This window comes from Columba livia, chromosome W (assembly GCF_036013475.1).
Source record: "Columba livia isolate bColLiv1 breed racing homer chromosome W, bColLiv1.pat.W.v2, whole genome shotgun sequence".
Taxonomy (NCBI): Eukaryota; Metazoa; Chordata; class Aves; order Columbiformes; family Columbidae; genus Columba; species Columba livia.
Window position 1 is genome coordinate 6,533,370 of NC_088641.1, and position 26,794 is coordinate 6,560,163.

The 26,794-nt window shown below is 44.2% G+C and overlaps 1 protein-coding gene across 17 annotated transcripts in view; it reads left to right on the forward strand.

Moving 5' to 3' along the window:
- LOC135577076 (protein FAM219A-like) overlaps positions 1-26,794 on the forward strand; it is a 182,421-nt gene that overhangs the window by 58,002 nt on the left and 97,625 nt on the right. For 3 of the 17 annotated variants that reach the window (XM_065044747.1, XM_065044746.1, XM_065044749.1), the window contains one exon: positions 11,063-11,270. The exons of 8 other annotated variants lie outside the window; for them this stretch is intronic. The gene's annotated coding sequence lies outside the window, so the exon portion shown is untranslated. Of the gene's footprint in view, positions 1-11,062; positions 11,271-11,340; positions 19,069-19,727; positions 19,836-26,794 lie in introns of those variants that run through there. 6 more of the 17 variants (XM_065044748.1, XM_065044750.1, XM_065044752.1 and 3 more) reach the window with 6 other exon arrangements.

Genomic DNA, 26,794 nt, shown 5'->3' on the forward strand with positions numbered 1-26,794 from the left:
GCTAGAGCTAATATTTTCTCACATTTCAAAGTCAGACATTTCCTTTCTTCTCTGTAATAAATGTAAATAGTTCACATTTAGGATTCAGGATTTCTCATTTTCTAGGTATAAGAGCCAAGATAACTGGCTTGTGTTGTCTTTTCAATGTTCTGTGTGGTTAAACAGATTACCTGGCTAGGCATCCTAATGGGAATTTAATACAAAAGATATTAAATACAAACATACCTTTTAAATGTTGATTCTATAGAGATGTTAATGTTCTTATATACTGAAAGAAGATAAAATAATCTTAGATGTTACATTGTCTTCTCATAATTTTGTTTTGACAAGGATGGGACTGCTTCACAAGGCAGTAGGGGCTGTGGAAGCATTCTGTTATACTAACATAAAACTCAAGCAATGCCTTTAAAATAAAATGTTTTTCTTCAGGTTTCCTCAGTGGACTGCAAGCAGAGTATAGTCTGCAATCCTGTGTTGTGTCTTGAGCATGGAAATCTCTATACTGATACGAGCTACAAAACAGGAAAACGATCCATCAGCAATGTGTCCACTTACACAGAACACCTGAAAAATAGCAGCAAAAGGGAAGGAAAAACCCCTCAAGCCATTTCCTCGTGCTCCCTTAACTTTTGTGCAGCCTGACCAGCGTGGCCCATGTACTGCTGGTGTCCAGAGCTGTGCTCCCAGCACTCTCTGCATGTGGCTGGCTGGCAGCCACATGTGCACGGGGTGGACAGGAAACATTGGTTGTTGGTACGGCTTGCAGTGATGCAGCAGGAGGATTCTGCAGCCATGCAGAATGTGTGAGCCAACGCAGGCAGGTCGCAGGTTTACTGTACCTTTTCTGGTATTTCTCTAATCTGTCCATGTCAAATTTCCTAAAAATAGTACAGTAGCTCTAGGGCACTGTGTTTTAGTCAGATTAATTGCCCACCCTTGGTCCTGTAAATGCACTTTCAGAAATTTGGCAGCTGCTTCAGTTTCTTGTTGTGACACTGCCATAATCAATAGATCATCAGTATAATGGGAAACAGTAACAGTACCTGACCATAGTGCTATATTAGCTGCTATCACTTGGTGGCAAATGGAGGGACTGTGTTTGTATCCCTGAGGTGATGCTTGAAAAGTATATTGGTTTTGTTGCCAAGTGTCACGGAGGCACCCCAAAGTCAGTTTTAGGCGGACAACAAGTTCCAAAACAGACTTTATTCTGACCGGAAAAGTGCAGCCAATAAACCAACCAAAACAGGGTTTATACAATTAGTTAGCACTCCAACAACATAAAATACAGGTTTGGATATCAGTTGAGGAGATTATTGGGGTGCAGCAAAATAAGAATAATGAGGATCCACAGCATGCATGCACACACACACAAGAAACAAACCAGAGCCCTCTGACTCCAGGGTAATCACAAGCAATAATCACTCACCTGGGTTAGGCAAGGACTCACACTTGCCTGGTCAGGCAAGGACTTATTCAAGGATATGTCCAGTAAATTACCACTCACCCAAATGAGGAGGTGAGGTGCTCTCAGTCCCGGGAAGTCTCCTTAGACGGCGTCCCAGTCTAAGGGGAGGGCTCCAGTTCACAGACCTGCTGCTCCGAGAAGACCACTTCAAAGGGGATCTTCGGCGGGAACCCCATTTTATAGTCTGGTCAGATCTGGCTGTGGGCATTCCAGAAGCTTCTCAGCTACTCTGGGCACCTCCTCTGCTAACGACCCTGTCAACTGACTGGGGTCCCATTAAGATCCTAAAAGAGCCATTAACTGCCCCATTGAAGGCTCCAGATCTTAGGGTAGATGTGCAACTGCCACACCAGGTAAAGGCTTGCATGGTCTTGCACTGAGATGGGGGGCAGGCATGATAGGTGGGGGCTAGGGGTAGTCAGCTTTTTTGCATAAGCGTTAACTTTTGCCATCGGCAAAACATTTCTTATGGTTTGATCCCACCTATTTCTAATCACGGGATACCAGCTTGTACAAAACCATTCCACATTTTTGTCCTCATCACCCTTTTGTTTTGCCGGGTTCCCTTTATTAACCACTCAAACAGAGGGTTATGAAATTATAGCCACAATTTCCCTCAAGGTATTCGCTAGAGTGCCTACATTACCGGTACCATTTCTCATTGCTGGTATAATCAATGGTTTTAGTGAGGCAGGCACTCCTCTCAAAAGTCAGATTTTAATACTTCTTGTCACTGCTACCCTGTCTGTATTGGATCCCATAATCAGCGCATAATCATAGCATCATTTCGGTTGGAAGAGACACTCAAGATCATTGAGTCCAAACATAAGCTAGCTCTAGCACTAAACCATGTCCCTAAGAACCTCATCTAAACACCTTTTAAACACCTCCAGGGATGGTGACTCTACCACTTCCCTGGGCAGCCTGATCCACTGCTTCACAAACCTTTCCATGAAGAATTTTTTCCTAATATCCAATCTGAACCTTTCCTGCTACAACTGAGGCCATTTCCTCTTGTCCTATCGCTTCCTTCTTGGGAGAAGAGACCGACATCCCCCATGCTATAATCTCCTTACAAGTAGTTGTAGACAGCAATAGTCTCCCCTCAGCCTGCTTTTTTCAAGGATAAACAGCCCCAGTTCTCTCAACTGCTCTTGATAAGACTTGTACTCCAGGCCTCCCACCAGCCTTGTCACCCTCCTCTGAACTCTCTCTAGTACCTCAATGTCTTTATTGTAATGAGGGGCCCAAAACTGAACACAGTATTCAAGGTGGGGCCACACCAGTGCTGAGTACAGTGGAACAATCACTTCTCTAGTCCTGCTGGTCACGCTATTCTTGATACAAGCAAGGATGCTGTTGGCCTTTTTGGCCACCTGGGCACACTGCTGGCTCATATTCAGCCAGCTGTTAATCAACACCCCCAGATCCTTTTCCATCAGGCAGCTTTCCAGCCACTCTTCCCTGAGCCTGTAGTGTTGCATGGGGTCGTTGTGACCCAAGAGCAGGACACAGCACTTGGCCTTGTTGAACCTCATACAATTGGCCTCAGCCCAACAATTCAGCTGGTCCACATCCTTCTGTATAGCCTTCCTACCCTCCAGCAGGTCAACACTCCCACCCAATTTGGTGTCGTCTGCAAATTTACTAAGGGTGCACTCAATCCCCCCATCCAGATATTAAACAGAACTGGCCCCGATACTGAGCCCTGGAGAACACCACTCATGACTGGCCACCAACTGGATTTGGCTCCATTCACCAAAACTCTTTGAGCCCAGCCATCCAGCCAGTTCTTTACCCAGTGAAGAGTACACCCATCTAGGCCAGCTTCTCCAGGTGAATGCTGTGGATAACTGTGTCAAAGGCTTTACTAAAGTCTAGGTAGGCAACATCCACAGCCTTTCCCTCATCCACTGAGTCACCTTGTCATAGAAGGAGACCAGTATGGTCAAGCAGGACCTGCCTTTCATAAACCCATGCTGACTGGGCCTGACTGCTTGGTTGTCTTGTATGTGCCATGTGATGGCACTCAAGATGATCCACTCCATGACCTTCCCTGGCACCCAGGTTAGACTGACAGGCCTGTGATTCCCCAAATCCTCCTTCCAACCCTTCTTGTAGATGGGTGTCATATTCGCCAACTTCCAGTCAACTGGGACCTCCCCAGTTAGCCGGGATTGTTGATAGATAATGGAAAGTGTCTCAGTGATCTCCTCTGCCAGCTCCCTCAGCACCCTTGGGTGTATCACATCTGGCCCTATAGACATGTATGTGTCTAAGTGGTGTAGTAGGTAGCTAACAACTTCCCCTTGGATTATTTGGGCTTCATTCTGCTCTCCATCCCTGTCTTTTGGCTCAGGGGGCTGGGTACCTGGAACACAACTGCTCTTACTATTGAAGACAGAAGCAAAGAAGGCATTTAGTACCTCAGCCTTTTCCCTCATCTTCTGTCACTATATTCCCCCCCACATCCATCAGGGGACAGAGATTCTCCTTAGCCCTCCTCTTGTTGCTAATATATCTATAGAAACATATATTGTTGCCTTTTACAGCACTAGCTAGGCTCAGCTCTAGTTGGGCTTTGGCTCTTCTAATTTTCTCCCTACATAACTGTCGAGGGTTAAGATTGCGGGGTGACAATAAAACCCTGGCAGATGTATTGTTAACCCCCTCTCCCCTCCACTTCCCCCTTTCTGCCCCTCCCTCTCCCCCCCTTCCTACTCAGGACAGGTGATCGGGAGGGAAAGAAGGACAGAGAGAAGAGAGTTGGAAAAATTAACAATGTTTTACTAATGCTACTAATAAGAATAGAGAAAATAATACAAAATATACAAAACCAATCTTGAAAGTCTCAGCAACTACAGAGCCGGCACCCAAAGTCCTGGATAAGACTCTGCAGCCAATTGGAGCTGGATTCAGTCTCTCACTAGGCCTCAGTTTGCAGGGACAACTAGCAAGGTCCTCTCCTAATGTCGGCCATAAGGAAAAAGGAAAAGGAAAAAAGGGACGAGATCCTCGTGATCTCCCACTTTTATATGAAGTATTCATGTGAATGGAATGTTATACACAGTTGGTCAGTTTCTTGGTCACCGGTTTCTCGTCGCCCCTCTCGCGAGATGTCCATCCGTGCTTATCAATAAGTTTGCATTCCATTGCTAGGTTTACCAAAACATGTGTCTGGTTCTCCAGGAAAATGCAGTTAATACGAAGGCTTTAGCTGACAGGCAAATTCACTAAAAGAGAAACTTGTTTTTAGCAAAACCAGGACATTCCACCCCTTATAATATGCCATTCACTGAATGCTTAAACCTTATCAATACAATCTATCAATACAATCTAATTAATCACTACTACTATATATATATATACATATGTACATATATACACAGGAGTAATTAATCAGTGGACCATCCTTTAAAAAGTTCATTAAGTTCATTTTGTCACAACAGTCTCCCAGGGCAGGAAAAATGGTACAAGTGCATCTCATGACCACTGTTTGTGGGTTAAAGACATCAACTTCGAAGAAGTTGTCAGGCGCCACTCGAAGAAGCTAGCTCTGGTTTCATCATCACTGTCTTGATCTGAAAGACACTTATTAAACACTGTTAGTATGGCAATTCACATTATGCAGTTCAGTATTGAATATTTTCACCTAAACTCAAATCCCCTTGAGGTACACACCGAACTTCTCCATCCTTAAGCATCACCCACCAGGTGCTGCCAGGTCCCTGGGCAAAAACAATCCCGCGAATGGGCTTGCCTTTGCCTGAGGCAGGAGTAACCCAGACTGCCTTTCCTAACATATTTTTCATGTGTACTACAGGGACTTTACCTCCTTCTACAGTCTGCAGAATTTCTGATTGGGCAGGCCCGGCTCGATTGGTTGATCCCCTGGTGTTGACCAAGTGGCTTTTGCTAAATGTGAATCCCAGTTTTTAAAGGTTCCACCACCAAGTGCCTTTAGTGTAGTTTTTAGCAAACCATTGTACCTTTCAATTTTCCCAGAGGCTGGTGCATGATATGGAATATGATATACCCACTCAATACCATGTTCTTTGGCCCAATTGTCTATAATACTGTTTTTGAAATGAGTACCGTTGTCAGATTCAATTATTTCTGGCATACCATGTCGCCAAAGGACTTGCTTTTCAAGGCCCAAGATAGTATTTCGGGCTGTAGCATGAGGTACGGCATATGTTTCCAACCATCCAGTGGTTGCTTCCACCATTGTAAGTACATAACGCTTACCTTAACGTGTTTGTGGAAGTGTAATATAATCAATCTGCCAAGCTTCTCCATACTTATACTTTAACCATCGCCCCCCATACCATACAGGCTTTAACCGTTTCGCTTGTTTGATTTCGGCGCAAGTCTCACATTCATGAATAACCTGTGAAATAGTGTCCATAGTTAAATCCACCCCTCGATCGCGAGCCCATTTATATGTTGCATCTCTACCTTGATGCCCTGAAGCATCATGGGCCCACCGAGCTAGGAAAAGTTCACCTTTATGTTGCCAGTCCAAGTCCACCTCAGCTACTTTAATCTTAGCAGCTTGATCCACTTGTTGGTTGTTTAGATGTTCCTCGGTGGCTCGACTTTTAGGCACATGAGCATCTACATGACGAACTTTCACAGGCAGGCTCTCTAGCCGAGCAGCAATGTCTTGCCACAGTGTGGCAGCCCAAATGGGTTTACCTCTCTGCTGCCAGTTGCTTTTCTTTCATTGCTGTAGCCACCCCCACAAGGCATTTGCTACCATCCATGAGTCAGTATAGAGATAAAGTATTGGCCACTTCTCTCGTTCAGCAATGTCCAAAGCCAGCTAGATGGCTTTCACTTCTGCAAATTGACTAGATTCACCTTGTCCTTCAGTGGCTTCTGTGACTTGTCGTGTGGGACTCCACACAGCAGCTTTCCACCTTCGATGTTTTCCTACAAGATGACAGGATCCATCTGTGAACAGTGCATACTGCTTATCAGCCTCTGAAAGAGTATTATACGGTGGTGCTTCTTCAGCACGTTTTACTTCCTCCTCATCTGGAGACATCCCAAAGTCTTTGCTTTCTGGCCAGTCTGTAATCACTTCTAAGATCCCTGGGCGATTGGGACTTCCAATTCGAGCTCGTTGCATGATCAATGCAATCCATTTACTCCATGTAACTTCGGTTGCATGATGTGGAGAGGGAACCGTCCCTTTGAACATCCAACTCAGCACCGGCAGTCGAGGTGCCAGGAGGAGCTGTGCTTCAGTACCGATCACTTCTGAAGCAGCTCGAACTCCTTCGTATGCTGCTAGTATCTCTTTTTCAGTTGGAGTATAGTTGGCTTCAGATCCTTTGTATCCTCGACTCCAAAAACCTAAGGGTCGACCTCGGGTTTCTCCTGGTGCTTTCTGCCAGAGGCTCCAGGTAAGTCCATTATCTCCAGCTGTGGTGTAGAGCACATTTTTAACATCTAGTCCAGTCCGAACTGGTCCAAGGGCCACCGCATGAGTTATCTCACGCTTAATTTGTTCAAAGGCTTGTCGTTGTTCAGGGCCCCACTCAAATTGGTTCTTTTTACGAGTCACTCGATAGAGAGGGCTCACAATCTGGCTGTAGTCAGGAATATGCATTCTCCAAAAACCTACAACGCCCAAAAAAGTCTGTGTCTCCTTTTTATTAGTAGGTGGAGACATTGCAGCAATTTTGTTGATCACATCCATTGGGATCTGGCGACGGCCATCTTGCCATTTTATTCCTAAAAACTGGATCTCTCGTGCAGGTCCCTTGACCTTGCTTCGTTTTATGGCAAAACCAGCATCCAAAAGAATCTGAATTATTCTCTCACCTTTCTCGAAAACTTCTTTCGCTGTGTTGCCCCATACGATGATGTCATCAATATACTGCAAGTGTTCTGGAGCTTTACCTTGCTCCAGCGTGGTCTGGATCAGTCCATGGCAGATGGTAGGACTGTGTTTCCACCCCTGGGGCAAGCGATTCCACGTGTACTGGATGCCTCTCCAGGTGAAAGCAAACTGCGGTCTGCACTCTGCTGCTACAGGAATAGAGAAAAATGCATTAGCAATGTCAATTGTAGCATACCACTTAGCTGCCTTTGGCTCCAGTTCAAATTGCAGTTCTAGCATGTCAGGCACAGCAGCACTCAGTGGTGGTGTAACTTCATTCAGGCCACGATACTCTACAGTTAGTCTCCACTCGTCACTAGACTTACGCACTGGCCAGATTGGGCTGTTAAAAGGTGAGCGAGTCTTACTGATCACACCCTGGCTTTCCAATTGACGGATCAACTTCTGGAAAGGAATCAAAGAGTCTTGGTTGGTGCGATATTGCCGGCGATGCACTGTCGTGGTAGCAATTGGCACCTGCTGATCGTCAACCATCAGCAGTCCTACAACAGAAGGGTCATCTGAAAGACCAGGCAAATCAGACAGCTGTTCAATTTTCTCAGTGTCCACAGCTGCTATACCAAATGCCCACCTATACCCTTTTGGGTCCTTAAAATACCCTCTCTTGAGGTAGTCTATGCCAAGGATGCACAGAGCATCTGGACCAGTCACAATGGGATGCTTTTGCCAGTTTTTTCCAGTTAGGCTCATTTCAGCCTCTACAACAGTCAGTTCCTGGGATCCCCCAGTCACTCCAACAATATTGATGGATTGCGTTCCTTTATAATTAGAAGGAATTATTGTGCACTGAGCACCAGTGTCCACTAAAGCTTTGTACTCCTGGGGGTGTGTTGTACCAGGCCATTGTATTTGTACAGTCCAATAAACTCCGTTATCCCTTTCCTCCACCTGGTTGGAGGTAGGGCACCTCTAATTTCTGTTTTGCACAGTCTCTGGGTGTGAATTAGAGGTTCCTTCAAGAGCATCAGAATCTCTTCTGCTCCTTTTGTAAACTGGAGCAGCCACCTTCCTAGGAGTTTTTCCTTTTATCTCACGTACTCGTTCTTGAAGTTCTGAGGTAGGTCTTCCATGCCACTTATTCATGTTTTCTCCCTGCTCATGTAGGAAGAACCACAGTGAACCTCTTTTTGTGGGCTGCCTCTGTCCTCTCTCTCGAGATTGGAAACGCCTTTTCCTAATAGCTGAAACATAGGTTTGTGCAGGTCGTGAATGGTATGTGTCTTCTCTGAGTTCTTTGATTTCTTGCAACAGCTTTTCAAACCGGTCATCAGATTTTTCACACAGTTTCTCTACAGCAGAGACACAAGCCCGTAGAGAACCAGCAAGGCTGTCCTCAAAGTTCCGGAGCTGCCCAATCACTTCAGTAATATCTTGTACACCTCCAGATGACCAGACCATTCCTGCCAATGACTTAGCATATGCAGGGGGTGCACTTTGTACAAATCTGCGCCACAGAGGTCGTGTACAATTGATTCTATCTGGGTCTGTCCCCTCTTGGTTGTCTGGTCCAAAATAGATGATCTCTCGCACAGCTAATTCTCTCAGGAACTGAATACCTCTCTCCATAGTATTCCATTTCCCTAACTTGGATATACAATCTTCCTTGTAGAGAAACCTTACTTTCATAGCTGCCAGGAGTTAGGTCCAGAGAGTAGTGTCATTAGACTCTCTTGAAATTGCCCTATCAATGGTGGAATCTCTTGACAGTGATCCCAGCTGCCTGGCTTCACCACCTTCCAATTCAATTGTTTCTGCCCCATTGTCCCAGCATCGGAGCAGCCAGGTTAAAATATTCTCGCCTTCACGACGACTAAAGTCTTTTCACACATCTCTCAGCTCACCTGGAGAAAAGGACCGAGTGGTGGTCACTTCATCTCCTCCCTGTCCTGATGATGCACCTTGAGCTGATGTTGGCCCTGTGCCATCATCTGCTGCATGGGTAGTCTTTCTAGTGACTTTCTTACAACCAGCAACTGATGCTGATATGGGTTCACCATCATTTGATTCATTTCCAGAGTCTGAATGACTGTCACAGTGGTTACAGCAGCAACAGTGCCCAGTGTGTGAAGAAGGGGGGGCTGCCTTGTTAGCCTTTGAGGCTGGAGAAGTAATGTTATCTGCAGCGACCTTGGCAGAGGAACTCTGCGGAGGAGCTGTAGCTTCAGCCTGCGAAGCCGCCGTTGGGGGGGCAGTGGCTGCAGCGGCAGCTTTCGCTGTTTTGCTCTTTCTCAAGCGGCTCGGAGTGCTTTTTGCTAAAGCTTCCGAAGATGCACCGCAAATCTCAGGACAACAAAGAGACGCAAACCTCCTGTTGAACGCCATTTCTCTTAACAGAAGCACAAACTAACACACATTCAGCAAAACAGATAACACCATCACAGTTCTATCAAAACTCCAAGGATATTCAAAATTCTCTGAAACATTTGCGAACTGTCCTAGTGAAAAAACGAAAGTATTGTTAGTCAGCCTTCCTAAAGATTCGCTCGACCAATTAGCAAACACAGAGCCGTACTGCTCTTTAATCTCTCCTGGAGGCTTTTCAAGGTAGAGCAGAAGCGAGTAAAAATTCATTAGCGTCTGCAGTATAATGAAATAAACCAGTGACAAACCACACAGTATCATCATGACCATTGTCCAGTTCCTTGTTGTTATATAATGAATACTTCGATTTAAAAAGAAGGCCCAACACAGATATGGAATCAGTGAGCACAATGTAGAAAATAACTGATACTACTTATGCCATAACATCTTTAAATCAGTGTAATTCACTTTGCCTTAATACAACTAAATAATATCCAAAGCAAACAGACGCGCAAGTATCACAACTCTATGAGTTGGCACCGTGCCAAGAAAACTGAACAGTACGTCAGAGCAGTGGAAAAGCCAAAAATCTTCAAATTTACCCCTTTCTCGTGCCCCACGTTGGGCGCCAATTATCTGTCGAGGGTTAAGATTGCGGGGTGACAATAAAACCCTGGCAGATGTATTGTTAACCCCCTCTCCCCCCCACTTCCCCCTTTCTGCCCCTCCCTCTCCCCCCCTTCCCACTCAGGACAGGTGATCAGGAGGGAAAGAAGGACAGAGAGAAGAGAGTTGGAAAAATTAACAATGTTTTACTAATGCTACTAATAAGAATAGAGAAAATAATACAAAATATACAAATAATCTTGAAAGTCTCAGCAACTGCAGAGCCGGCACCCTAAGTCCTGGATAAGAGACTCTGCAGCCAATCGGAGCTGGATTCAGTCTCTCACTAGGCCTCAGTTTGCAGGGACAACTAGCAAGGTCCTCTCCTTATGTCGGCCATAAGGAAAAAGGAAAAGGAAAAAAGGGACGAGATCCTCGTGATCTCGCACTTTTATATGAAGCATTCACGTGAATGGGATGTTATACACCATTGGTCAGTTTCTTGGTCACTTGTTTCTCGTCGCCCCTCTCGCGAGATGTCCATCCATGCTTATCAATAAGTTTGCATTCCATTGCTAGGTTTACCAAAACATGTGTCTGGTTCTCCAGGAAAAAGCAGTTAATATGAAGGCTTTAGCTGACAGGCAAATTCACTAAAAGAGAAACTTGTTTTTAACAAACCAGGACAATAACTTCACGGCATTCTCGTATTCCTCTTGAGTAGCCTGCCCCTCCTTCCAAAGGTTATAAATTCTCTTTTTATTCTTATGTTCCAGACGCAGCTCTGTATTCAGCCAGGCCAGCCTTCTTCCCCACCAACTTGCCTTCTGGCACTTGGGGACAGCCTGCCCCTGTGCCTCTAAGACTACCTTATTGAAGAAAGACCAGCCTTCCTGGACTCCTTTGTCCTTCAGGACTGCCTCCCAAGGGACTCTGCCAACCAGCATCCTAAACAGGTTAAAGTCTGCCCTCTGAAAATCCAAGGTAGTGGTTCTGCTGACCCTTCCTCCTTACTTCTCCAAGAATAGAAAATTAGATCATTTCATTAGCACTGTGCCCAAGGCGGCCTCCAACCAACACGTTGCCCACAAATCCTTCTCTATTTACAAACAACAGATCCAGTGGGGCACTTTCCCTAGTAGGCTCACTAACCAGCTGTATCAGGAAGTTGTCTTCCATTTACTCCAGGAGCCTCCTAGACTGCTTCCTCTCTGCTTTATTGTATTTCTAGCAGACATCTCGTAAGTTTAGGTCCCCCACAAGAACAAGGGCTAGCGATCAGGAGATTTTTCCCAGCTGCCTGCAAAATATTTCCTCTGCCTCTTCACCCTGGTTGGGTGGTCTATAACAGACCCCCACCAGGATGTCCGCCTTGTTGGCCTTCCCCTTGATTCTCACCCATAGACACTAACTTATCATCACCTTCCTTAAGTTCCAGACAATCAAAACCCTCCCTAACACACATGGCTACCCCACCTTCCCTCCTTCCTTGTCTATCCCTTCTGAAGAGTTTATAGCCATCTAATGCAGCACTCCAGTTTTGAGAGTCATCCCACCATGTTTCTGAGATGGCAGTTATATTGTAGTTTTTCTGCCTCACAATGGCTTCCAGCTCCTCCTGTTTGTTGCCCATGCTGCATGCATTCATATAGATGCACTTCAGCTGGGTCATTGATCCCACCACCTTTTTCTGGTGAGAAGCCCTAATTCCTTTGCAGCCATCCTGAAGTGCTTCCACGGTTTCTAACACATCAATAACCCTTGTGTTTCTATTACCACATGGCTCTCCATCCCCTGCTTCCACTGGGATGGCAGACTGAAGGGCCTCACTAGCACCCCTTACCTCAAATGCTGGCATGTCACTCTTGGGTATGTCTCTGCCACATCTAGTTTCCTCCCCCTTCAAATCCAGTTTAAAGCCCTCTCAATAAGTCCTGCTAACTCCTGCCCCAGGATCCTTTTCCCCTTTTGAGACAGGTGCATCCCATTTGTCACTAGCAGGCCAGGTGCCATGGAAGCCAATCCATGATCAAAAAACCCAAAATTCTGCCAGTGACACCAGTCCCACAGCCAGGTATTGATCTGGTGGGTCTTCCTGCATCTTTCCTCATCATACCCTGCAACTGTGGGGACAGAGGAGAACACTACTTGTGCTCCTGATCCCTTAACCAGTTGTCCCAAGGGCCTGTAGCCTCTCTTGATTGCCTTAAGATTTCCCTTTTCATTTTCATTGCTGTCTACCTGAAAAATTATTATGGGATAGTAGTGGGAGGGCCTAACCAGGCCAAGAAGTTTTCTTTTTACATCTTTAACCCTGGCCCCAGGGAAGCAGCAAACTTCCCTAACAAGTGGGTCTGGCCTGCATATAGGGCCTTCTGTTCCCTTTAGAAGGGAGTCTCCTACGACCATGACCCACCTTTTTTAATTTGTGGGAGCTGTTTTGCTGGAGGGCGGAGAGTGACTTATCCTCTGCGGCACCTCCAACTTAGTGGAAGCACCTCCCTCAGTGTTTTTGTTGGGTTTCACTTGCAAGGCCTCATACCGGTTTTGCAGGGGAACCTGGGAAGGTGGGGTGGTCGCAGCAGGTACCCTCTTCTTTCTACACCAAGCAGTAACATGCTGCCATTGCTCCCTATCCCTCAAGTGGCTGCATTCCACATCCAGAGCCTCATGCCTGTTGAACAGAGGCTCCTGAGAGGGTGGGGTAGGTAAGGGGGTGTTTCTCCTGCCACCTAGAGTATTGGCATCCTTCCATTCATTCCTTTTCCTTGACCTGTTTTCTTCAGTCAGGGAAGGGGAGAATACAGGAATCCCTTGATCTTTGTTTCTTGCTGCTGGTGTTTCCTGTCTCTGGGAGGCCAGAGCTTGATCCCACCAGTGGATTTCCTTTTCCAGCTCCCTGATACTTCTCAACCTTTCCACCTCCTCTCTCAGCTCTACTACCAGGCTGAGCAGGTCATCCACCTGCTCACACCTCACACAACTGTTCTCTCTATTGCCACTCCATACCAGTGAAAGGCTCTGGCATTCTCTGCAGCCTGAGGTCTGGGTGGCTGCATGTTCCCATGGCAGCTCTGTCTGGGTTGCTGCCTCTTTCCTGTTGAGTGCAGAGTACTTACCTTTGCCCCGAGTGGATACCATAGTCAGCTCCTTCTGCAAGGGTGACAACAACCAATTGAGGTAAGTCACTTGAGCTGGCAGAGCTTCCTTGCCCTTCCCGCTCATCCTCCTTCCCCGTGAACTTCCACGCTAACTGCCTCACCTCAGTTTGCTGGCCCTGTTCGTTGCACTCTTGATTTCCTGTGCTCCCTAGGAGGCCTTTTAAATCTCCCTTGGTTGCTCCTGGCAATGCCCCCTCCGTGTCAGCCCCTCTCATGACATCAGCCAGTTTGCGGCAATTCTCTTAGCAGGACGGTGGGTCTGGGATTTCCTCCTTGTCTCCTCAACCCGTGCGCAGTCTCAGCTCTTACCATAGCCACTATTATGCTTGTCATTTCACTGCATTTAAATCTCCCACAGTTGCTCCATATCTGCTGCTGTGCTTGTTGCTCATCGTTGACTGAGTGTTGGTTTTGGTTTCACAGCATTTGAATCTCCCTCAGTTGCTCCTGGCAATGCTCCGTCTGCATCAGCCCTCTTGCGAGATCAGTTGGTTTGCAGTGATTCTCTCGGCAGGGCCGTGGCTCCGGGATTCCCTCCTCATCTCCTCAATTCATGCCCAGCCTCAGCTCTTACCGTAGTCAACCCCATCTGCCACACTAAATTAATATCCTCCTCCATTATACACCAGTTTCCAAGGGATGACACCAATTCGACAGGTTCAGCATATGCTATTGAAACTGCTGCACACAACCACTGATATAGCATAAGTGCAATAATATCTCACCCATCAGGACCTCTGACATTTTGCATCTGAGCATAACCTTGTTGTATCTGATCATCATTAGCCATAGGGCTTGATAAATCTTTTTCACCTGCTAAAAAAGGGATCGATGCAGCTCCACTGTCCCGAGCTCTCAAAATCCATGGCAGTATTCCTTCCTCACTCTTCTGCTGACAGATCTCTAAAAATTCCCTTAATTCTTTCAGAGTATAAGCACATGTGATCTCCCCCTCCCCTACTTGTTCCTGCTGCCCCATCATTTGTATGGGGGGGTCGTGTTTCCACCACCTCCCTGCCTTTTAAGTCAGGATCAAATTCAAACCCAATATGGGAGTCTGAGGATTCACTCCAAATATTTCCATCCCATTCCTTGGGATTCCATGACCATTTTGTGCTGAGAGCATGAACCTGAGAACCCAAAAACTTACTTTTTCCATATTAATCCCTTTGTTTCTTAGCAATAAGGGCTACCAACTGGTCTACATTATCTTGTGGCTCATAGAATTGCTCTGCTTGTACAGTAATTACTTCTTACATGATCACCTTTGTATCCTATAAAATCCCAACCTCCTTTTCCAGTTCTCTCATTTTACTCTGTAATGCAACAACTTCACGGTCAAGAGCTCTAAGACCAGTAACTAATAACCATCCCCATCTCCCCGCTAACTTTTGAGAAGAATCTGATGCCTCTTTCCATGGCAACACACACATAGGCGTTTCAATTGCCTGGGGAGTAATCACCACCCTGTCATCCATCTCAGGCCATGCCTCTGGTGAAGCCAATTTAGCCAGAAAAGTGGCCATGGGGGTCCAGTGCTCAGTACTGGGCCATCCCAGAATACAGGGAGTCACCATCATGATCTCCCCAGATCTCCCCATGGCATGGCTGTTTCTGGTGCCTGCTGACCACACCAAATATGAGAGCCAATCAATGTAGGCAGGTCACAAGAACAACCACAAACCATAGATGCAATGCAAAGAGTAAATTCATTTTTGTTACTTCGCTAACCAGGGGATCTATGAAAAAAGCACCTTCCTGGGCAGAGGTCACACAAGCTGAGATGCAAACACTGCAGAATTCACCCCTTGTTGAAGATGATCAATGAGCCTGCTCATTTTGCTTGTATATTAGGGATTCACACAGGCGCAGTTTACCACACTGCTTTGATCTTTGCCTGCAGGAATTTCAAGGGTATTCGATAAGGTGCCTTTAAGACTTTTTCACTGGCTTGTTATCTAAATGCAGAGGTTCTACTTTTGAAGCACACAAGGCTAAACAACAAGTAGTGTGATTTATGTGTTTCTCTACACCCCACCTGCAGTCACTTGAGTGTATTTACAGTTCTCTCCCTTGCCAATCTTCCATTATTCCCACACACAGAACTTCTCAGAAGAGGTGGTGTCTGATCTTGTATTTATGTCCATCTCTGCTTTCTTTTTTTAGTAGATTCCTGACCTCATTTTTGTGACTCTTCATGGGAATATTTGTGAAATATGATCTTAAGGAGGGTTTGTCTGTATCACCCATGTAACTTGGGATGCTTGTAGCAACATTCAAACCATGCTAGCAGGGGAAGAGGGAGAGAGAGTCTTTAGAAGAGTTGATGCTGTAATGGTTGCTTGAATATTCTGGAATGGTAATCATAGCCTTGTAAATTTTAAAGAAAAAATAACTTGCATTGATACAGGGCAGAAAATACAACAATCTGAAATGCTTGTTGCTCAGCACTACTCCTTAACATCCGGTTTAGGAGCAACACTAGAAAAGAGTTAAGTTTTAAAATCTTTTCATTCAACCACCTATTTATGCCCCTTCCACTAATCTTGTAATAAATAACTCTGGGCCTTTTAAATTCAGGCTTCTGTTTTCTGTGTCTTCCCTAGCATGGTTTTCATAGTCTTCCTCAAGGAGGCAAATGATGGAGCCAGAGAACTGATGAGATGGTAGAAAACCTTTCGTATTTGAACTGCCAGTTCCAGTCCAGAAAAGGCGATAACCAAGATCTGTTACAATGCAATTGATATTTGGACAGAAAATCACAGATTTTCATGAAGACTAAATTCTGCTATACCAGAGCCCATATAAAAAATGATTTATGAAACACACTTTGTACTAATCTCACTCTTGATCTCATCAAACTAGCTGCAAAGGAAAGCAATGTTGGTTATCCTGTTTTCATATGTTAACATTTAACTTTGAGGGATTGTGTGGCTCTTCAGGATGGCCTGTCTTTCCCCAAGCACTACAGGCTGCTATCAGTCACATTTCCTAGGAGAGGTTGGGTTGTTACCAGCAGCACTGAAGGGTTTGGAGAGTTAGGATTAGGTGGGGTTGTGGAGTGGCTGGAGGAGCATCTCTAGCTGTTCCAGTGGGTAGTAGCTGCCAGGTCACACTGGGATGGTGGCTACCAATGCACAGCATTTGTGTATGCTTATGAATTCTACTAATAAACATATTCACACATCATATGTGGAGAAATGGGGACAGATTTCCATTGTTGCCTTATGTTTAATGAGTTTTCTGGAAACTGAATGCAGACTCCTACAGGAAAACACTTTGCTTATGAACATCCAGATACTCTGCTGTCTCCAGTTTATCCAGACTTCCTGCATAGTTTCTCTCTTCCCTGTTTCTTATTGTATCTGTGAATCACTGTGCAGCCTGTCATAATTTATTTTTACAACATGCTGAAAGGTATTAATAGGGGACTTATAAACATGCTGGGGAGAAGCCACCTGAAATAGCAAATGTTTCTAATTATAAAGTTAAAGCTGCATTTCTAAGATATTTGGTTCTTTATTATACCTTGAACAACCTGAAAATGTACTTGGCTACAATTAGAATTCCAGATACAATAGGTGAATTGTAAATTAAACCCATCCAGTGGAAAATTATACTATTAACCTGGAGCAGTAGCCCTGATCTTTACAGTTTACAATGCTGCATAGCCTACACATCCAGTAATGTTCTGAGAGTCCATAAAGTTGAAAGGACAGTCTTTTAAAATCAGAACAGTTTAGTTTTTTTAAAAATTAAAGTCATTATTACATTCTTTTACATTTATTATTTTTTAACATTTCCAGGCTTTTTCACATTAGTGTCTAGTTTAAATGGAAAGCAGTTTATCTTTGCCTTACCAAGATATACTAGGCAATGTTCCTGAAAGGGCTACATTTAATTAGTTTCAGTCATGTTTTTGGTACCTGCAGAGTAAAGAAAAAAAAAAAAAAAAAAAAGAATTTCTGTACATGGAAGAATAGTTGCAATTATAATTTAGAGTCTTTATGTTCCACAGTTGTGCATGGATTTTAATCCCTTTCCTTATGCAGAGTTGCATGCAATGGTCCAGGTTTGCTGCTTTATCAAAATACTTTACTGACTGTACTAATTAAAGTCTATGGTTCACACCTTCAATCATCACTGATTCATCACAGCATTCACAGAGAAGTGAGAGCACCAATGTCACAACTACTACACGAAGAAATGAGCTAAAGCTACACAGGAGCAGGTAGGGATTGGGACCATGTGCATCTAGGTTCAAGAGAGCAGTGAACAATTCAGAGTATTCACTGTCTAAAGCTGTCATGTCCTGGTTCCTGAAAAGGAGTCATCATACTGGCTGAGATTGACATCTGGAGCCAGCAGTCTGAATACAGCCCCTTCTTCATCTCCTCACTGCAATGGGAGCCAAGGGCATTTCAGATGCCATCGGAGATGGTTTGAGTAGGGTCTTCAGTAATTATATTGGTTGGCTGACATCTTGTCCTACAGGATTTGAATAAGTACCAGTTTGCAGGAGGCTTGCCCTAGTCATTAGAATAAACAGAAACAGGAGAGGAGCTTTCACTTGGCTAAAAAGAGGAGCTCTAGATAAGTGGTTCTTTTGCTGGAGAAGAGGTAGGAGATTCTCCTTCTGTTTTGTTGCTCTTCTATCTCTTTACAGGTAACATAATATTCAAGGTCTTCAATTCTGAATGTATCAGTAGTTTGTTTGGGAAGTATACTTAGGGATCCAATATCTTAATACAGTTCTCAAATGATCTGTTAAAGATATAATCTGTGTTAAATGAAGTTGCTTGGGTTATAAGATGTAGAAGACCACTGGTGTGTTTTCAATAAAATTGATATGCTTTCCTGTTTTCTCCTGAGAAAGAAGTTTGCTGGTAGCTTCTCCCTTCTTATGTTTTTTTGAAATGCAGCAAAAAGAAATAGTCTCTTTAACTATCTTCTGAAACACATGTGATTCTTTTAGATTTGTACTTTCTTTTTAATTAATGGAGAACAGCTGTGGAATTGTTACTCCAACAACATAAGTGAATCTCTTAACAGATGGCTTTTGCACTGGCTGGGATAAAAGCAGCCTCTTCCAGTCTAGTGTGGCTTGTTTGTTGTTCTTCAGTCCTGGTATCTTGACAGGGCTAAAGTCTTTGCTGTTTTCATTGCTATGCAAATATAGTGTTACTCCAGTAATTCTTCATTGAAGTCTTACCTGTCTCCCTTTTAAAATTTTTCTTTTAAAACAAGGGAACAAAAGTATTGACTTTTTCCTTAAATCTCAGTTCTGGTGCAACACATTCAGCTAAAGAGATCTGAATGGAAATGTAAAGTTCCTCCAGCTGGAAATGGTTTTACAAGGTAGATAGTGAGTGCAGTTATGTCCAAGACCCCCTTTAGATCTTGAAACTTTCTTCCCTCCATTACCTCAAGTGAGGGAAGTTTATTAAAATAAAGATAAGAGGTTTGGATTGTGTAATAGTTTGTATATAAAATGCCAAGCTTGCTCTGGTAACATTTAACCTCCTGTTTCTGAAGCAGGGATGAGTCTTCACATTGCAGAGATGCATGGACGCTTACTCATTTCACAGACTTGAACAGATGTAGGAGTCTCGTGCTTAGAGGTCTGTTTTCACCTGAGATGTTTCTGTGACAGTCATCTTGAATATGACGTAAGATGCACCAACCCCCTCCCTTTGCTGTGCTAGCAGAATCTGTGAATCAGCATAGCCCAGCTGCAGCAGCTTTATGGAGCTGGATCCTTCTTTTGACAGCCAGTTGATAAGTTGTGGCTCCAGCAGTACGCGCTGGGCTGCATGCATGTGCAAGACAAGGTGTGATCCCAGCCTCACTCCTTACCTCTGGGGAGTGCAGCAGCTGCTCGGGCTCCCCAGTGCTGGTGAGCACCACAGCTTTGAGGAGATGATCAGGCAGCCTATGTTGCCAGAAGAACCATTCATCTCCTCTTTCAAGAAAAAAGCAGCATGCCAGCCTGACCTGCCAGCTGAACCGCACCATTCTAAATGGTAAAAGAAATACAAAACATACTGCGAGCAAATGTCACAATTTGTGGGTGAATGACTTGTCAGCCTGGCAGTTGGTTGCAGTTGAAAGAGGAACATGTAGCATTTGTAGTAAGAGGCTCATCTGAATAGCTGAGGTCTTTATTCAAGTCATTATCATAGACCATTTTGTGTTCACCTGCCTCTACTATTCATGCTCTCTGTGGGTATGTGACTGGAAAGTGATTTTCCAAACTCTTCTTTTTACCGATCATCTGCAGGTTGAAGTCTCAAGGAGTCACACTGACAGAAGCAGCAGGAGGTCCTCTTTCTAGGGGCTTGGTAAGAAACCCTATTAGCTGATTGTTAGTGAGCTGGATTCTTCTCCGGTAAGAAAACACCTTCACTGTGATAATTACCTCCTGTAAACTGTATTGATAGTACGAGACCTAGGCTACTTCTGGAGGCCTTTGTGAAATGATGGTCTTCAGGAGAAGCCATACAGTACAGCTGTTGCTGGATGTGGCAGGGAGTGGAGACAGTGAGGAGTTAAACTGAAGTGGGGGAAGAATGCAACTTCAGCATCTGTGTTCTTGTACAGCCACGCTTTTGTGAGATATGTCTTGACTCTATATGAACCACAATACTAGCTCCTGTTCTACTTGGTGTACTTTTTATTTCTGGATTTAATACATGGCATGTTAATGCAACTGGATACCCACTGGTGCAATGGAAATATAGAACAATTACTGAAATGTTTATGCAGGATGAACAGGAGTGTCTGATTTCAAGGTTCTGGGCGTGGTTGTAAATTAAAATCTGTTTGGCATGCTCCTGTATAATTAAGATGCAACACATTGTCTCTTTGTGCATGGGTCACTGTCAGCACCTCGGGATTACTGTGGGCATGATGGCAGCGGGCAGTTACCGCTGTAATTTGCTTGATGTAAAAGCTGGACCTGAGAACTAGCAGCTCAAACTGGATTTCAGCCATAGAGATGTTTTTGGAAACTTCAAAAGCATTCACAAATTCCCTAAACCCTGCCACATTATAGCTGGGGGAGTAGTTATATCTGAAAAGTCCTTGGAGCAGTTGGAGTAAATGGCCCTAAACTGTACCATTTGTGCCATTTTATATCCATTTCTGCTCAAAGCATTTTTTCAGAGGTTTTACATAGTGTAAGAGCAGAATAATTTAATTTTGCTATGTTAAAGTCTACTAGCTCTCCTGCAAACAGGAAATAGTTCACAGCTGCTTGATAAATATGAAATGACTGAGGTGGGAAATTTGAGAGAATTACATTTCCCTGTATAAGCACAGGTTTATCCTCAGTGTTGACTACATTGCTCTGCTTCAAATGTTTGCAAATACTGCAGAAGTAGAAACATGAAAAACAGATAGGGTAGATGTACACGAGTTACCCTGTGATGAAACATAATATAATGTCATTCTTTGTATATGATATTTATCCTAGTGACTGTGCAAACTGGGTGAAACACAGATTGCAATTAAATTGTTGATTTCTCTGGCATAGATGAACCACATTAGTTGTTTTGGGTATTTTCTGGCCATAACCCTATTTCTGTTTCTGTTACCCTGTTTTGTTGGGCTCAAATCACCTCTGTGTGCTGTCTTGGAATCACCCCACATCACAACCCTCAACTAAAAGCTATGGTTCTGCAGGCACTTTACACAAGCTCTTGTGATGATACCAAATTTCCAGACACCATACAGATCACATGGTCCTGTAACTTAGGTTGAAAATGTTGCTTTCAAGGTAAAATAGTTACAAGATGGATTTTTACTTTAACAGTTGTAGAGATGGAGAAGAGTTTAAATGTAAATGTAACCAGTTTAAGTAAACTGAAAGCCTCCAAGTTTTGTCAGGTTAGAGCACAGGTTACAGATAGGGTAGAGACTGGCTGCTTCATAAGAAGTGAGATGGCTCACCCAGGAATTATTATCTCAACAGGAGACCCTCTTCAAGACTATTGGCCTCTCATTGGCAGGCAATGAGCTACTTATGGGTGAAAATAAAAGGTCTGGGAATAGAGAGAGGGAGATGGTAAGAACTAAAGAAAGTATGTGAAAGAGTAGTAAAGAGCAAAAGAACCTAAAATCATGTCCTGAGATAGCTGCGCTTAGCTGACAGGCTAATTGTTATGATTTGTGTTGTGGGTACATTATGTGATTATACATCATAATGAGCCAGGAATCTGCTGCCTCTGTTGAAGGTCATAGCAATGCACTTGGATATCTTGTGTTTGTACAACATGACAGCATCAGCTTAGATAGATCTGTATGCAATAAAGTATGCTGAAGATATACTCAGGCTTTATGTACATGAGCTTTTCAAAATGTGAATTTCATCTAAAGCATCAGCAGCTCTCTCTGAGCTCTAGTGCTGGGGGAAGGGACCTAGTGAGACTGCATTAATACAGCTCAGTAGTGGTTGGAAAGACAGCCTATCTTTCAAGGTTTAAGCAGCACTTTCTGAAAGTGCCTTCAATTAACAGCTAATGACAAGCTTGCTTTGGTGCTTCTCATTATCTCGTATAGCCAGATGAGAATGATCACCCAGAGAGACTCCAATTTATTTACCCTTTTTTATTTCATTGGGAGGCTTCTGGTTATTTGAGTCATTAACATTCCTGATTTGTGCCTCCATAAGTTAAGTGCTTGAGTTCAGCTTCAAGCTATCATTGCTCTTAAGACATACATTTCATATAGCTTTTTCCAGCAGCACAGATGTTGCAAACCTTAAATTAATGCACAAAGCTGTTTCTGCCTTGCAAAAGATGGAACTAATAGGTAAGGAAAATAGTATCTCTTTCCCATGATTGTCTTAATAATGATAATGAAATTTAAAATATCTACAAAGTGCTGTTTCGGCTAAATATTTTGTGTCCACTGGTATCTGAAAAATAATAATGAGCTGAAAGTGTTATTGTGCTCACCCACAGTGTTAATATAAAGCTGTGAAGACAAAGAAGTAGAACCAGGCTCAAGGGACCTTTCTGACAGAAACTTTATGTGAATCATCTCTCCTGTATGTGAATGTATTTTCTAAGCCATCCTCATTAAGCTAATGTCAAGGGTTAAGATTGCGGGGTGACAATAAAACCCTGGCAGATGTATTGTTAACCTCCTCTCCCCCCCCCACTTCCCCCTTTTTGCCCCTCCCTCTCCCCCCTTCCCACAGGCGATCAGGAGGGAAAGAAGGACAGAGAGAAGAGAGTTGGAAAAATTAACTATGTTTTACTAATGCTACTAATAGGAATAGAGAAAATAATACAAAATATACAAAACCAATCTTGAAAGTCTCAGCAACTGCAGAGCCGGCAACCAAAGTCCTGGATTAGACTCTGCAGCCAACCGGAGCTGGATTCAGTCTCTCACTAGGCCTCAGTCCTGGATTAGACTCTGCAGCCAACCGGAGCTGGATTCAGTCTCTCACTAGGCCTCAGTTCACAGGGACGACTAGCAAGGTCCTCTCCTAATGTCGGCCATAAGCAGAAGGGAAAAAGCAAAGGCAAAAGGGGAAAAAAGGGAGCAAAAGGGACGAGATCCTCGTGATCTCCCACTTTTATATGAAGTATTCATGTGAATGGAATGTTATACACAGTTGGTCAGTTTCTTGGTCACCGGTTTCTCGTTGCCCCTCTTGCGAGATGTCCATCCATGCTTATCAATAAGTTTGCATTCCATTGCTAGGTTTACCAAAACATGTGTCTGGTTCTCCAAGAAAATGCAGTTAATATGAAGGCTTTAGCTGACAGGCAAAATTCACTGAAAGAGAAACTTGATTTTAACAAAACCAGGACAGCTAAAAAAAAGGCTTCAATGGTAATGAGAGGTCTTCTTAATGCTTCCCCTTGTATTAATTCTACAGGCAACTTAAAAAGCAAATTGAAAACCATGCAGACGACACCATTCTTACATTTTCTTGACTCTTTTCTGATCTCTGCTTTTCCGTATACAGTACGCAGAGTAGAACAGACACAAACATGGACCTAGCCCCTAAACTTACAACTGTGAAGGTACCTTAGGAGGAAAGTTGTACATTTTTTTAATTTGTGTTTTAAGACAAAAGCTCTTCCCCTTTTAATTGTGAGCTCCTTATATAAATGAGACTTGGGGAGAAGAAATTGTCAGATGTGACAGACTGGTAGAGAGGCAACACTTAACATTGATCAGGGATGTGTAACATAACTGAAACACTGGGGATCTCTGTCCGAATTACAGTAGTTTCATAAAATCATATAATAGTTTGGTTTGGAAGGGACCTTCAAAGGTCATCTAGTAAAACCCCTGCAATGAGCAGGGACATCTACAACTAGATCAGGTTGCTCAGAGCCCCATCCAGCATGGCCTTGAATGTTTCCAGGGGTGGGGCATCTGTCACCTCTCTGGACAACCTGTTCCAGTATTTTACCACCCTCACTGTAAAAAATTTCTTCCTTGTTTTTAGCCTGATTCTCCCCTCTTCTAGTTTAAAACCATAACCACTTCTCACGTTGCAACAGGCCCTGACAAAAAGTCTGTCACCATCTTTTTTATAAGCCCCTTTTAAGTACTAAAAAGCCACAATAAGGTCTCCCCAGAGACTTCTCTTCTCCAGGCTGAGCAACCCCAGCTCTCTCAGCCTTTCCTCATAGGAGAGGTGTTCCCTTCCTCTGATCATTTTTGTGGCCCTCCTCTGGACCATCTCCAACAGGTCCATGTCTTTCCTGCCCTGAGGGCTCCAGAGCTGGACACAGTACTCCAGGTGGGGTCTCACCAGAGCAGAGTAGAGGGGCAGAATCACCTCCCTCAACCTGCTGGTCATGCTCCTTTTGATGCAGCCTGAGATATGATTGGCCTTCTGGACTGCAAGTGCACATTTCCAGCTCATGCCCAGTCTTTCATCCACCAGTACCCCCAAGTCCTTCTCTGTAGGGCTGCTCTCAGTCCCTTCATCCCCCAGCCTGTATTGATACCGGGGGCTGCCCTGAAACAGGTGCAGGACCTTGCACTTGGCCTTGCTGAACCTCCTAAGGTTCGCATGGGCCCATTTCTCAAGCTTGTCCAGGTGTCTCTGGATGGCATCCTGTCCCTCAGGCATGTCAGCTGCACCTCTCAGCTTGCTGTCATCTGCATACTTACTGAGGATGCACTCGATCCCACTGTCTATGTCATTGATGAAGATATTAAACAGTACTGGTCCCAGTATGGGCCCCTGAGGGACACCACTTGTCACCAGTGTCCATCCAGACATTGTGCCACTGACCACTATTCTCTGGATGCAATCATTCAGTCAGTTTCTCATCCACTGAAGAGTCTACCCATCAAATCCATACCTCTCCAATTTAGAGAGAAGAATGTTGTGGGTGACCATGTCAGAGGCTTTACAGAAATCCAGATAGATGATATCTGTAGCCCGCCCTTTGGCACCTGATGTAGTTACTCCATTGTAGAAGGCCACTAGGTTGGTCAGGCAGGACTTGCTCTTGGTGAAGCCATGCTGGCTGTCTTGAATCACCTCCCTCTCCTCCATGTGCCTCAGCATAGCTTCTTTTCCATGATCTTCACAAGCACAGAGGTGAGGCTGACAGGTCGGTAGTTCCCAGGGTCCTCCTTTCTACCCTTTTTAAAAACGGGGGGGCTTTGCCTGACTGCCATGACTTCTCAAATATCATGGAGAATGGCTTGGCAACCACATCAGCCAATTCCCTCAGGACTCTGGGATGCATCTCATCAGGTCCCATAGATTTATGTATTTTCAGGTTCCTCAAGTGGTCACAAACATGATCTTCACTAATAGTGGGAGGGACTTTGCTCCCCTAGTGTCTGTGTTGCAGTTCATTTTCCACTTGAGAGGAAACTACAGCTCCTGACTACTTTTTTTCCCCTGCAGTGTAGTTTGAAGTGTAATATTGGTACTTAATGTTTTTTGGTGCATGCTATCAAATGTATTAAGTAGAAATCCCTTTATGCAAATGCTTTTATCACAGGGGACAGAACCCTGGAGAAGGACCCAGCTCTTCTGCTCTTGTGTTGAGCAGCTTCACCTCTCTGGATCTCAGTTTTCTCAAATATAAAATATCTGTACAAAAACAATTTGAAAGATGAAAAGGAGGATAGAAAAGCTGAGACACGGGGGAAAAGAACTTAGCATCACTGCAGGGAACATGAATGAAGTTATCAGTGCACTGTGGTGACAGAGACAAAAAGGCAAACAAAAGTTCAGGGAGATTAAAATACAGACAAAAACCTGTGAAGCCACTCTGGATCAATAGTACATTCATTGCCTGGGACATTGCATGTGTTTCTGATCACTCATCCTAAAAAGGATATTATGGAATCAAGAAGACTTTGGAGGTCTGTAACAAGAAAGAGAGTGAAAATACTGAGATTGTTTCTTCTTGAAGAAGCAAATAGTAGGAAGCATGCTAAGAGGAGGAAAATAAACAAGGAGCTAGAAAAAGGAGAGACAGGGTTAGTAAATACTCAAACTCCTACTTCAAAACACAAGATTTTAAGAACTTAGTGAGACTGAAAGACACCAATCCCAAAGCTGAGTCACTGGGGTGAGGGGGAGAGGCTGGGATACAAATCCATTCCTACAGCTTGTGGACCACTGGCACAAGACACTGAACACCAGTTAATGGATAAGGAGGATGCCCATATCTACACCAGAATAAAAACAGTCTGAGAAGGAATAAACATTAATGTTTCAGCATCTCTGGCAGCGTTCTAATTACTGGAGCTTAAAAGGGAACTTTCCCAAGTGCCAGGTCATCCCAAAAGAGATTTCTTACCTCATTTGGGGTGAATGAGTGCAGGGCTTTGGTAAGATTGAGGTAAAAATCAGGGCTGCTGCTCCGATTTGTTTTAATAATTCCTTTGCTCTTACTTCACTGAGTGCTCCTGCTCTCCCAGCTCTCTGTTGAGAACACCTGTACAGGCAGTGGGGTGACACTGGCAAGGAACCTGGCAGGGTAGCAAACAGGGTTGCAAGACAGAATCACACAGAATCACAGAATCGACTGGGTTGGAAAAGACCTCAGAGATCATCGAGTCCAACCCTTGGTCCAACTCCAGTCCGTTTACTAGATCATGGCACTAAGTGCCATGTCCAATCTCAGTTTAAAAACCTCCAAGGACGGCGCGTCCACTACCTCCCTGGGCAGGCCATTCCAATGCCTGACCACTCTCTCTGTAAAGAATTTATTTCTAATATCCAGCCTAAATTTCCCCTGGCAGAGTTTAAGCCCATGTCCCCTTGTCCTATTGCTAACTGCCTGGGAGAAGAGACCAATCCCCACCTGGCTATAACTTCCCTTCAGGTAGTTATAGAGAGTGATG